This window comes from Camelus dromedarius, chromosome 17, assembly GCF_036321535.1.
Source record: "Camelus dromedarius isolate mCamDro1 chromosome 17, mCamDro1.pat, whole genome shotgun sequence".
NCBI classification, from domain to species: Eukaryota; Metazoa; Chordata; class Mammalia; order Artiodactyla; family Camelidae; genus Camelus; species Camelus dromedarius.
The window spans coordinates 4370421-4384679 of NC_087452.1; the positions used below are offsets into that span (position 1 = coordinate 4370421).

The 14259-nt window shown below is 39.3% G+C and overlaps 1 protein-coding gene across 2 annotated transcripts in view; it reads right to left on the reverse strand.

The window, feature by feature from the left end:
* Positions 1-14259, reverse strand: part of PPARG (peroxisome proliferator activated receptor gamma) — a 117165-nt gene that overhangs the window by 86042 nt on the left and 16864 nt on the right. For both annotated transcript variants that reach the window (XM_064496247.1, XM_010984921.3), the window contains exon 2: positions 8189-8261. The gene's annotated coding sequence lies outside the window, so the exon portion shown is untranslated. The remainder of the gene's footprint in view (positions 1-8188; positions 8262-14259) is intronic.

Consider the following 14259-nt stretch of genomic DNA (forward strand, 5'->3'; position numbering starts at 1 on the left):
CAATTCTGTACCATACTTTGCAACTCTAGCTGGTGAATTTAAAAATAACATTTAGGCGAGAATGCTGATAATGCCATGTTTAATTAGTAGAGTGAATAGTATATCTAAATCACTTAATTTCATTATATCACACTATAATTTTATTACTTGCATAATACTTGCTAGGAATTGTGTTAAACCCTAGGGATACCCAAAGATAGTCTCTGTGCTCAAAAAGCTCACCCGTAAAATTAATTACAAAATCAACAATAATATGATACGATAATTGGTACACCCCAGGCACGACCCCAGTCCTGCGGGAGGAACACTGACTGAGCGGTCTGGTGCAGCCAAGCCCCGACACCTGTAGTAGCAAATGGAGGCGACAAGACGGAGGAGGTCAGTTGAGGCCGACCATGAAGTCTGCAACGCTTGCAGGGAGCGGGGTGAAATGTATCTATAGTGTTTGAGAAGGAAAACTGTCTACTTGGAGGATGGAATGGAAACGGCGGATTGTTGGGTCAGAGAGACAATTTGCAATAACTCAGGAATAAGGAAAATATGACCTAAAACATCCTCAATGGAAATTAAAAGGCTGGAAAAACAAATTTACAGTCACAGCCATCAGCAGGTGCATACGTAAAGAATCCACCCCACCCCCTACCCCCACCGCCGCCATGGAGCACCGGGGAGCAAACATGCACAAACAACTCATTCTCCTTAGTCTCTGGCTTGCTGCTGCTGTTACTGCTGCTCCAAAGTCTGATGGAGGAAAGGACGGAAACGTCCCTCCACTTACTGAGAACACACGCTGGCAACATTCTGTAACTTTCACGTGTCACTTAGGGTGAAAGTCACCTCACTGCACCGCATTCCAGTCAGCATTCATCCCAGGTCAGTTCTTCTTAAAAGGAGGTCAGTCTACTCACTCAGACACATAGGCACTGCATTTCTGAAAGTGGGACTGCTTGCAGTAAGCACGTTTTCTGGTCAATACGTGGTAGGGTACAGATCTGTTACATCTCACCCTTTTCACGTACGTGTATAAAGTAAATTTTAAAAATGAATTAACACAATAAAGAAGATCGACGTACTTCCTGAACAAAGATATTAATAGTTGCAGAGACTCTTTGAACACATGCCACAAGCATTTAAGCAAACTATTTTGTATTTTTCTCTTATTGTGAGGTTTGAAACTGAAATAATTTTATGCAGAAATATCTAATTCATTTCAACAAATGGCTTTTGCTACACGTTGGGTCCCAATGAGTCGGGTGCCCAGGTATATTCCTAGAAATCCTTAAATTACAGAAAATAGATAATCACCACTAAGGAAATAAATAGCAGCAGACCAAAAAGGCAAAAGTCACCTTCAGCTCTGCTTTAATTTGGAGTAAGAGAGTAGAGACTAAGGAATAAGGATGCACATTTCTCTAAAGCGGTAAATAGATGAAAGGTAAATGAATATTCAAGACACATTTCCAACAACACATCTTCAAGAAAAGATTCGTATGTGCTAGGAAACAATCAGTCCTGAGGGCAAAATGTGATACTTCTGGACTCAGCAGGATGGAGCGACTTCCACCCAAATCCCATCCTTCTGAAGAATGACTTGGATTTGGCCAGAGTGGGGCACTGATCAGGATGCTCTAGTGCCTTCTGGCGTGAGTGGGATAGAATAAGTTACTTGTCCTCTGTTTACTCTGATCTCTTCTTTTGGAAAATATAAAAATTAAAGGCAATGATGACCGTAATATCTTAAAGATATACAATGCTATAAAAATTTTCTGACCCCCTGCATACATTTGCTCTGGCTTGATCGTCACAATAAACATCTGAACAGATACGGAAAATTGAGGTCCAGCATTTTTAAGAGGCTGCAGATTAACAGAAGAGGAGAGACTGCAACCCAGGTGTCCTGATGTCCAGGTGTCAACCTTCAGGTGTCCTGGGAGCAGCAACTTTCTCCAGAATTACATAGTCAGGGTTTTTCCAAAGTGTAAGTGCAGATCGGGGCTGGGAAAAAGTTGAGTATCAAGCATCTCCATAGTCATAGGAAAAAATCACTGTCTTTGTTTGCATGTATCATTGTAATTCTTCCTGAGTAATACTTCTTATATTTCAGTGAAAGTAACAAAAAGTTATTTAGTGCTTTATTATTCATGCTAGATGTCTCTGGATATTCCAAATAGACTGCCAAAAAAAAAAAAAAAAGAGGTCTTGTCAATTGTACTTTTATACCTTAGTGGTTACTTCTGCACACAAAAGTGCTCTCCATTTTATGACGCTATCTGAAAGAAGTTCAGCAACACACTGTTAATACCCTACTCCTACAAAATAATTTCAAAGCTCCATGGGAATTTAGATTTGCACAACTTATTAGGATGTGACCTTTCCCTTAGATTTCTTATTTTAGGATCGACTTAACATGGTATTTCCCCAGTGGGAACGGCTGTACTTCCTTCGCAGATAAGAAAAATAGCGATCACAAATTACAGAGAGTAAACTTGGGGGAACATATATTTCTGTGATGCAGATGAAACCGAAATCACAAAAGGAGACCACACGACGTATTCCTTGGGTTTGAGAGGAAAGCCATGTGGCTTGCTAACAAAAGAGGACACAAGTCATGCCCTTATGGTATTTCCCTGAAGTTTACACCTAATTGTTTCTTGTCCCAGCTAACAGGTCTTGTGACTTTCAAAGATTATTAGAGATGTTTACGTCACTAAGTTTCCTATGTCCTGTCTACTGGGAGTATAAGAGGTTAAAAATATCAAACTTTTAATAATTTAAATGATTTCAGATCACAGGATCTGGACTGAAGGACAAGGAGTTCATGGTGTAAAGAAAACAGCAACACGAGAGAGAAACACGAGACCACAGCTGCTTTGCTTGACGCTCCGTGGAACAGTCGTGGCTGCCAGCACTTCAGCTCTCACCACCCGACACTGCGAGAGAACTGAGGCAGGTGACTGGCAACATGCAAGTTACTGAGAGCATCCAAGGAGTCCACCACGCGGCCCAGGAGGGCTCAGTACTGGCATTTGTGAAAAAGGCAAACCAAAGAGTGGAAGGAGAGGTTATGCAGACATGCACATTCTTCCTAACTAGTCTAACTAGGTGCCCCCAAAACAGTAATTTTACATGCAGTTAGTTCATGAAAATATTAAAATGAAGACATTATAAACAGATTAAAATTTTTTTCTCTTATGAGAACGGAAGTGTGGTTGTAACTGAGAATCAAGTAATTGTCAAAAGTGATTTTTTTTGTATCCTCTCATCACACATTTGCACAGGTTCTATTAAAACGACTACTGGAGAACAAACCCTGCTTTACTGAACTTATTACTCAAGAGTCTCAAATAATCAACCCCCCACCACCACCCCCTGATGCATTCTTCAGGTTAACAAACTGTGACCATCACAGAAGTTCTTCTTTTAGGCTGAATTTTTAGGAATTAACCCTCTACATTTTACAGCAGTGACTCATGGTTTTTAATACCCACTATGATCAACTTATACATTTTTCAAAAAGATATTATACAGTCTAGACACAGCTAAGTTTTAAAACACTATTTCCGAAGGGAAAGAGAATTAGAAATCATTTATCACAATCTCTTAATTTCATAGACATTGAGGGTCAGGGGCAGCAGTGTATTCTACACACACGTATAAAAATACGCATGGATATGGATTAACTGGAAGGCAACTTGTAGAAATTAAAACAGTTTGAATAAGGATGTTAAGATTATAGATAAGATTTTTCCTTAAAATGATCTTTGTTGTTGTTATTGCACTGCTTATTTGATATTTAAAAACACGGTACACTGTTCTGCAGTTAAAAGCTGTAATCTCTAGCTGTAACACTTAACCCCCAAAGGAAAGTTTAGAATAAAAAGGAAAGACAAATACCATAATCTTTTCCCAATTCACTGTAACACATTTTAACTATATAGTTTTGTATCTTAAAATTTTCTCTTATCATTATATCTTTATTCAAAAATTACTATTCCCCTCGAATATTCAAATCACAAACAAAATATTTGATTTAAATACTAATTTTAAAATGATCTGTATCCCTCTCTCTTAAACTGCATTTTCAAAAGCAGTCATTCCTTTATAACTAGCAACACGGGGACCTGAAGGCCCCAAGGGACCCACAGCACAGGGTTTACATTTTATTTAAATCTGGCATAGCCTCAGGAAGCCTGCCACTTCCCTGCAAAGAAGCTGTTTTTTTCCTAACCAAAACCAAAAACAATGTCCCCACCAACAAAACCCAAAAAACCACCAAAACCCCCATATTACTCTAATACCTAAACAATTGCTGAAACTCGTCACTCTCCACCCTCCTTCCACCATCGCACGCACAGAGCCACAGCTAAATGGTAAGAGATTTGAAAGAACAGAAATCATTTAAACTTATGCTCTGGAAATACGTTTTTGTTCATTTTGCTAGTAAGATATCCTCAGAGTAATTTGAAGTGTCATAAAAACTAATAACACAAGTCACAGAGTTGCCCAAACCCCTTCACATGGGAACTCCTCTTAAAGCAATTTGTCTGAAGAAAACGGTTTTTTTAAAAGTAAAATATGTGCATGAAGATCTTCACTATATGTAAGAGTATAAGAACAAACAGCAACTGTATAATAATAAAGCATTAGAAACCACCTAAAAACTGGCTTAGTAAACTTTGCGACTAGTAAACCAAGATGGAAACTACTATGTTGCCATTATGACACCCGAAAGCCACGTCAAAAGGGAAAAAGACATACAATCTAACAGCGAAAGAAGCAAAAACTCTGCATGTACTGTAACTGTTAGTCATTTAAAAACGTATACAGGTCAACCAGAACGGAAAGAAACTAAGCAGAAGTAAGAATAGTAGTTGATGTGTGAGTTAAGTGTGGTCTTTCTGTTTTAAAAGCTGTTTTCACAGCTTTTCAGTAACAAAAACGTCTTAAAAGAATTAATGTAAAGTGAAACAAACCCAGTGACCAAAATTCAAAAGCCAAAGTCATTTATTTTTCCTAGTTCCTGATCTTATTTCTGTATAGGGACCACCTACCCATGTTCAAGGTTTTAAAATGTTATCTCTGTTCCAATCCTGAAGCCGTGAATTCATACACAGCATAGCTAAGCAGAGTTTATGTACAGAGGGCAAGACTGAGCTCTGCATGTGAGCACATACAGAAAATGATAAAGATCATTGTGTCCTATTAGCAATTTACAGAATTGTGATTTGCCCCACCCAGTACACCTATAATTGAATTCCTCAGCCATAAAATCATTGGGACCAAACAGGCTCAGGTATCTTTTATCTAAAACCCTTTTTTCTCCCTGACCATCAGTTAACATATTTCTTATGGGGCTTTTCTTCTTTTTATAGATTCATTTGTCTTGGTTATAAATTAACCCCACAAGCAACCCTCCCAACCACCCCAGCTCTACTGTTTCCTGTGTACCAGCTTGCTTTCTACTTGCACGATTTACGACACAGGGGCCATTTAAACTGCCAGTTGGTAAATGATGTTCAGGAAATTATGCCTAGATTTTTTAAAAAGACTCCTCCTAGGGAGAAATGCCCCCAGGAAGAGGTTCTTCTCAGCTGGGCACCCTGGCAAAGGAGTGGAATGTAACTGCTGAAGCCTTCTATTTCTTTTTCACATTTTTAAAAAAAATTGTGGTGAAATATACATTACATAAAAGTTTACTATTTTAACCATTTTCAAATGTACGGTTCTGTGGCATTATGTCCATTTACACTGCTGAGCCTCCACCACCACCATCCAGCTCCAGAACTTTTTCATCTTCCCAAACCGAAACTGTCCCTATGAACCCCAACTCCCATCCCCCACACCCCCCCTCTATTCACTGCCTCTACGACTCTGACTACTCTGGGTACCACTTCTGTTTTTTCTTGTTTCACCTAAAGTGTGTGAGCTAGTGTAGTTTACTAAACTGGTTGAACACATAAGAGAGCTGCAGGCGAAAACACTTCAGGGAAGAACTCCTAATACGTAGCACTTTGTTTTTCATGCCCTAATGCTTGAATTCAGACCAAACACTCATTTCCAGATGCCAAAGTACGTAGCTTCCCCTTACTTGGTTTTTCAAATGCTTGGTCTTTCGATTTTAAATAGCTTTAGGTTTTTTTTCTTTTAATGTTAAACTGATACTCTAAGCAAACCAAACTTAATAAGGCTATTAATTTCCTTTAATATTAATCCAAGTTCCCTTAGTACTACTTGTATTCACAGAATTCCCACACATTTTACCTAAAAACAGCACGATCGTCTCTCGTCTTCACCACTGTAATATAAGGCTACTAATTCAAAGTTCTTGTCCAAACATCGTCTTGGGTAAAAAAAGATTAGTGGTCCGAGAGATCACTAATGAGATCTAAATACCTGGTTTGAACATTCAAATCAGACCCTGACTGTCATCGACTAAAATTTTTGCAAAGTGGTGGTTCCTGAGGACGCAGAGCCTGTGGGGTTCCCCTGCTCACAGGTCTTCTGGGGGCTGGGTAGCGCCAGCTGAAGCATTAAGTGGGGAGCCAACCTGCGGGGAGGTAGGGGCGGCTCTGTGAATGGACAGGACTCAGAAACAGCTCAGGGGGTCTCCCTGATGAGAAGAATGTGCTAAGGTCGGCAAACAAACAGAAACTCACTCTAAAAATCAGTGAAAATCTAAGGAGAAGGATCACTGAGTGACTCCAATGTGACTTTTAAAGAACCTTTCATGTGAAATAATTGGAGGTTTACAGAAAAGTCGCAAAGACAATGGAGACAGTTCCCACGCCCCTCCCACCAAGGTTCCTAGTGCTGACATTTTACAGGCACAGCACAACGGTGAAAACTAACACGTGCGCTCTGGCACCGCACCAGCAACGGCTTTGTCTGGATTTCACCAGCTTTCCCACTGATGCCCTTTCTCAGTTCCAGGACCCAACCCAGGATCCCACCCTGAATTGAGCTGCCATACCCACTTACTCCCTCCAAACCTGTGGTAGTTCCTCAGTCTTTTTTTTGGGGGTGGGGGGAGGTTACTGAGGTGTAGCTGATATCCAAAAGCTGCACATATTTACTGAGTAGTTCCTCAATCTTTTCCTGTCTCTCATGTCCCTGACACTGTTGAAGAATGCTGGTTAGGTACTTTGTAGACTGTCCTCTATTTAGATTTGCCTAACATTTCCCCATGATTCAACTGCCGTTACAAATTTTGGGGAAGAATACTGAAGATCTGGTGTGCCTCTTTCAGGACATCTTATGGGGGAGCAGGTGTTTAAGTTCAGTACGTCTGTCTTATTCCTGTGGATATTAACATGTTAACCTTAGTTACTTGGTTAAGGTCGCGTCTGCCAGGATTCCCTCCTGTAAAGTGACTACTCTTCCCTTCGTAATTAAGAAATATTTGGAGGGAAACACTTTGTCCATATTCTGCTCCTCCGGCCACTCTGGCCTCCTAATCTGAGTATCCATCAGAGGGTCCTGCCTGCAGCAGCCACCGCTGCTGGGCTTCTCTGATGGCACTTTCCCACTTCCCTCATTTCCTTCTACATTTACTAGTTTGAATTCTTCTATAAGGAAAAGTTCCCTCCTTCCATTTATTCATTTGTTCATTCATTTATTTATATCAGTATGGAATCATGTGCATGTATTTTATTTTGGGGGTTATAATCTGATGCTACAGTTTTAAAATTTTTCTTATTCAAATTATTCCAGATTTGGCCACTGAGAGCTGGAATAATCTGAACCATAAAATAACTAAGTATAGTACTGGATTGTAACTCCCCAAACAAAACATGTAGACATGAGCCCTGGATAAATTAAGCTACTTTCTCCTTTGTGAACAGGGATCCTGGCTGCATGGCCTACAGGGAACCAAATATTTCAATTTTTCTCTCAATTTAATTACACATATCACAGAAACCTAAAATAATGTTATACTTGAGGCTGATTTCTAAGGATCTGAGTTACTTCTCAACTTCTAGGTCACTTGCCTATCTTTGTTTTGTCTTAGACAAATACGTTCCTGTGTTCTTCCACTAACTGGTAAATTATACACTAGAAAGTATTCTGATAGTCAAAATAAAAGCTCTCTCAGAAACTTTACAATGAAGTACTACAAAGAATTTGCATGGTCTTTAAAAAAGATCCTTTTAAACACAAATTTAGTACAATAAATTCTGAGTTGACCTACCGTTAAAGGGAGACTCTTATTAATGGAAACGGCCTTCTTGTATGTCTGCAGCGTACAGCTGGCTTCTTCAAATCTGAACAATTAAAAAGAAACAAGACTGTTAATATACACACATATTCATAATTCTTAGGTAACCTAGGCTGCCAAAATGTACAAGCACAAATAAATGTATTTTCTCTGTTGGATTTCATTCTGAATGTTTGCTTTCCTTGAGCTTAGAAAACTTTGTATTTTCTGGACGTAACCAACAGACTGACTCATAAATCATGCAGGGCTGGCGGATCTTCCCAAAAAGGCATGGATTAGATTCACTTCGCCTACTTTCCCGATCTGTCACTGATTATGAGTCAAGGCTCTTTATCTCATCCATCTTTTACGACAAATTAATGATGACACCCACATTGTTGTGCAGGCTTAAGAAAAACTAGATCTTAAAAGGATTAATAACCTCAAAAGAAAGAGGTGCGATAAAAGGTGTGCATAGCAAAGATGACATTTAAGAAAATATAAGCTCACTGTCGCGGGCACACGGCTGTTAAGACTAAAGTAAACCTGCAGTCATGTGTCACAACCATTTAGGGACAGCAGACGCAGCCCATTCCACGTGGAGCAGATTTTTTAAAGGAAGATGCAGAGAGTAGATTATACGAGTAAATGTGCCAAAGGTCTGAGGACTTGTATCCTTGGCTCTTACGAAGGGTGGGGGATCCTAGAATAGCTGTACATTCTACAAAGACAAAACAGCATGGAGTGCCAAGGCCTTATCATCAGGGCCTTAAAACACCCAACATTCTGCACAGACTAACCTACCCAAACTTCTGATTTTTTATGTTTAATTTTGTATGTTTCCACTTGGAATTTGCAAAAACTATTTTATTATCCAACGCGTGGCATAAAAGTAGTGGACCATGAATACAAAACGCTTTCCGATTTTGTTATTCCTACTTTGAAAGAATATAAACTACAGCCAGTGTGTTTTGTTTGATTATTTGCCTGTTTTCCTAGCCTTGTTTAGTATTTTTGTTTGGAAACAGAAAACCTCCTAATGTCAATTCAAATATTAACAATAAGGTATTACAATCTTGTTTTCAAAATGGGACATACTCCTCTATAGAAAAAGCGGCTTTGTCAGAGTTTAAGGCCTGTATGCTTTGCTTTCTGACTGCTGATCTGGATCAGAGCAATTTACTCTCTACGTGAAACACTCTCTAATTTATTAGTCAAAAATGAAAGGGGTACCCACACCAAGACTGCTCATTACATATAGCACGCCTAACACGTGAGAAACAACTTTATCTAAAATGGACTACCACTTTGACTTTTTCACCTCTGAGGTCAACTAAAAAGGGCTTAAATATGTGAAAACAAGAGGAAAGGGTATTAATAAAGAAAAATTTGAGCAAAATCTCTCCATGAAAAATTAAAGAATGTTAATCAAGGTTAAGATTAAGTCACACTAGGTCTTCCTGACACTCGTCCCAATTTCCCTCTGAAATACATATGAATTCATTAAAAAACAGACAGGAAGAAAGATTTCTGGGGACTGCCATCCATTTCTAGCTTTGAGCCCTAACAGTTGGATCAAACAGAAAACTGGGCCAGTTCCTGTGACCCTCGGAGGCAGACAGAATTCTACAACCTTTTCCAAAGCCTCCTCCTCCCCCTGGTAAAATCAGTAATCTCCTTTCTGAATCCATTCAGAATTGCATTGTCCGATAGAAAGCATAGTTTCCAGGCATAAAATACAGTAAGTAGGGCAGAAACAAGATCCATCCTGGGGACAATAAATATCAAGGATTCTAGTTCTTTCACGTATCCCCATCCGGTCAGTTAAACACAGACTGGTTTATATTCACGAGTCTATCAATCTTTCTACTCGGCTCTATGAGCCGAGAACCAGGCTGTGAAGGGTGCAGACCAGCCTCTCACATTCCAGCAGAGCCCACACTGGACCACCGGGGCTGTTCCTATCTACTCATCCACCTTTTTCATATCTGAGACAGGCCTCCTATCAGAATCTAAGCAGATAATGATGCAAGCCGAAGGGCAACTTACTCCATTTTGTTCGAAATGTTGTAAATGGTAAAAGCTGACTTAAGAAATAGGAAAATAATTAAAAATGGAAACAATTGAAAACTTATCTAAGAATTACTTCCCTAAGAAGCTCTGGGCCTAGATAATTTTTTAAAATTGAAGTACAGTTAATTACAATGTGTCTATTTCTAGTGCACAGTGCAGTGTCCCAGCCATGCATATACACACATTTATTCGTTTTCATATTCTTTTTCATTAAAGGTTATTACAAGATATTGAACATAGTTCCCTGTGCTGTACAGAAGAAACTTTAAAAATTATTTTTTATATCTAGTGGCTAACATATGTAAATCTCAGATTCCCAAATTTATCCCTTCCCACCCCATTTCCCCGGTAACCATAAGACTGTTTACCATGTCTGCAAGCCTGTTTCTATTTTGTAGATGAGTTCATAGTGTCCTTTTTTTCCCTAGATAATTTTATAGATTTTTTCTCAAATGTTCAAGAAAGAGATCACTTTCTCGCTATATAAACCATTTCCGAGTAGGAAAAAAAAAAAAGGTGACCAAATTAATTTTTCAAAACCTAACAAGAGGAAAATACTAGTCTCACTTCTAATATTGACTTAAAATTATAAATAAAATGCTAATGAGCAAACTTAACAGTATACTAAAAGAATAATCCACCATTATCAAGTTGGATTTATCCCAGAAAGGCAAAGAAGATTTAATATTAGAATACCTATTAAGTGATGTGTCCCACCACTAGGTAAAATTTTAAAAGAAATCATGACTATCTCAAAAAAAAAAAAGCAAAACACAGTCAATCAAAAACCTCAACAAAATTCAACATCCATTCTTGAGAATATTTCCTTAAAAAAACCGAGAAACTTTAATAACAAGAATATTTATCTCAGACTTACAACCAATATCACCTTAACTGTGAAGTATTATGGCAGAATCTCCCAAAAGTGTGTTCTTTAGATAACTAGATTTCTTAAGATTTTGCAATGGAAACGCTTCCACCACATCATGAATTTGCATATGTTGTTCCCGTTTGGAGGTTAAGAAAGTACACGAGCGCCGTATACGCTCTGTAAGCCCTACAACTAGGAAAAACAGTGTCAACAATAACAATCTGCTTAGCCCTTTAACTCACTGGTTCTCCAACTTACTTGTACTGACCTGTTCCTTCACTTTCCATTATGTCACTCCTCAACCCACTTCCCTGTGGTTTTTGCCACCCACCTTTCTACCAAAACTCAAGCTAAAGTGACACGTGGTTGTCGTCTTGCTAAATCCATCTTTGATTGATTTTCATTCTCTTTGTCCAATGGTATGCTGTTAAGTGTTTAACTGGCTCTCCTTGCAGGGAAAAATTCTGATTTGTAGTGTGTGCCGATTTCCATGGTGTAAATACTCCCACCATGACTGATTTCAGGCTACCAACGTGACGGCACTGACGGCAGAGACAGGAAACGCGGGTCCAGCAGCTCACAACCTTACCTGCCAAGCAGGTACAATCCACGCAAACACCGGCAACATAAAACAGTCAGGAAGCAGTGTGGTTGGTGTGGTTATTACCTTTGCTTTCAACATAACTTGTTTAATTGCTGGTATATACAATTTGGTTTTTAATTACAGCTGTGGATAACACTGGCTCTCAAAAATCCTCCAAATGTAACAGGTGACTTCCACAAGCCAGTCGGAGCTGGCTCCGGCTCCGAGCCTGCTGCTGCGGCATTTGACATCCTGTTCGTCCTCTCCTCTTGAAACCATCCCTTCCCTTAGCTGTCCAGAGACCACTTTCTCTGAATTCTTATCCTTAACATATGAATATTATTTTAGTCTCTTTTCTTGGTACCTCTTCCAACTGAGCTCTTCTGGTTTTTTGTGTTCTGCAAGTTCCTTCCTGGCCTCATTCTTACCCATAAACCCATTTACTTGCTTATGGCTCCCAAATCCTAAACCCTAAGCACATCCCTTTGCTCAAGACTTCTAAATCTGTATCTCCAACTTTTTTTGAACACCCCTCCCTGAGTCTCTTCAGGAACCCCAAGCTCAACATCTCCTGAACTGACAACCCATCTTCTCCCTTTGAAGAATTAAGGAAGCACAACCCAACACATGCCTGGCCACCCCTTGCTCCCTGCAAGACTCAGAGAGTTCCAGGCTCGACTCCAGTCTCGCCAAGTGCATTCTAGGAGAGTCAACTCATAACCACAGGTAACTTTTCTCACACCCCTTTCCCCCACCCCTTCGATTTTTTTTTTTTTCACATCCTACATTCTCCAAAGTGTCTCCTTCAGCCAAAGCTCTTGCAACACTGTCTCCATTCCAAGCCCAGTAATTTCACAATCTCTCCTTCCTCTCCTTCCCAGCACTTTATGATATACAGCAACTTAACTTTCCTCCAGCTTTTCAGGTCCAGCTCCTTCCGACTCCTTCTCCAATACTTCATGACAAAAATCTAGGAACTGACCTTGTAAAATCAACTTCTCTAAGGCATGGGGGAGCAGGCATTGTGCTGTCAAAGGAAAAATCTCTCTGGTGTCTTGGGGGAAGATGAAAGTATATGAACGCTCCCAAACAACTAATTTTTATCCAATTGAACTAAATACATGGGTCTGCCACCACCCTCCCCTCTCCCAAACTGCTGACTGATTGCATTCGAGGCCAGACTCAAGATGAACCCATTATATCCTTCCCTAGATTATTACAACAGTCGTACAAAATTGGCTATTAAATTGATGTCTACATCCTGAGATGGCAAATCAAAATGACTTTGAGTTAAGAGGAATTTAAGAGAAAGAGAAAGGTGTAAATAAAAAATATTCTAACAATAGGTGATTTTAAGTGATGGTGGGATTTGTGAATATAAATGAAAGACTTAGTCATCTAATTCACCTTGTCACCAGTAACAAGAAGAAGTACTTTCAAGCTGCTTACCACTTACAAGACACATAAACTGATCTGCAGTGAATCAGAACAACTAGCAGTTTAGATCCAATCCATAGCTACATCTGAACATGGTTATACTCGTGTGAATGTAACGGTTAACAGTGGGATGGTGGTGGCTGTGGTCGAGTACAGCCATCTCGCTCTCTGGCAAGTTAAATATTGGAAAATCAGGCTCTTGTTCAAGTGTGCAAGTCAGGGTGGCTGGGTTCAGGTTGCCTGAGTTCAAATCCTAGTTTTATCACCTGGCAGGTTATGTTTACCTCTCTGTGTGTTTCTTCATCTGCAAAATAGAGATAACAGTGTATACCTTTTACATATTGTTGGAAGAATAAAATGAGATAATGTGTGAAATGTGCTTAAAATAGAGCCTGATTCAGAGTAAGTGCTCAGTAAATATTAGCTATTCCTATCAACTGCTAGGCTACTTTTTCAGTGCTTGAGATAATTAAGGAAGAGTCCTTTAGAAGGATGGGTAAAATGACAGTTAAGCTGAGGACTTAAATTGTGGAGCAGACCGAATGGGAAAAAAAGCATTCTGTACGCATGAAATCACACGGATACATTTATAAGTCAATCATCAACCAAGTTATCCCAATAAGTGAAATTACTCTAAAAAGTCATGATGACTACTTAGGGTTAGGAAGCAGACTGAGGCAGTAGATTTGAAATAAAAAGCAACAATTATTCGTTGTGCATCTGATATTTGCTAGCAGTGTTCCAGGCACTGGGGAAAAGAATGAACAAAGCAGACAAATATTCCAGCTCTTGTGTAAATAAAGACGTAACAAAAAATATTAGATGATGGTAAAGGATCCGATGCTCTATCTAATACATCTGCCATTTGCAAAAAGAGAAACTCAGGTTGTTAACGACAGTTAGGACTTACTTCAGCAAGCTACTGTGCTTTCCTAGGATTTATGAATTAAGGCCTATTGATTCCTCTTCTCTCAATGTGAGGATTAGTAACTCACTAGTTTTTTTTTAAAAAGTCAATCAAAATCCATTTATAAGTGATAACCAATTTTATTTTCTCTCAGAAGGAGCAACATAAACATTCTGTTCACGTTACATTCAGAG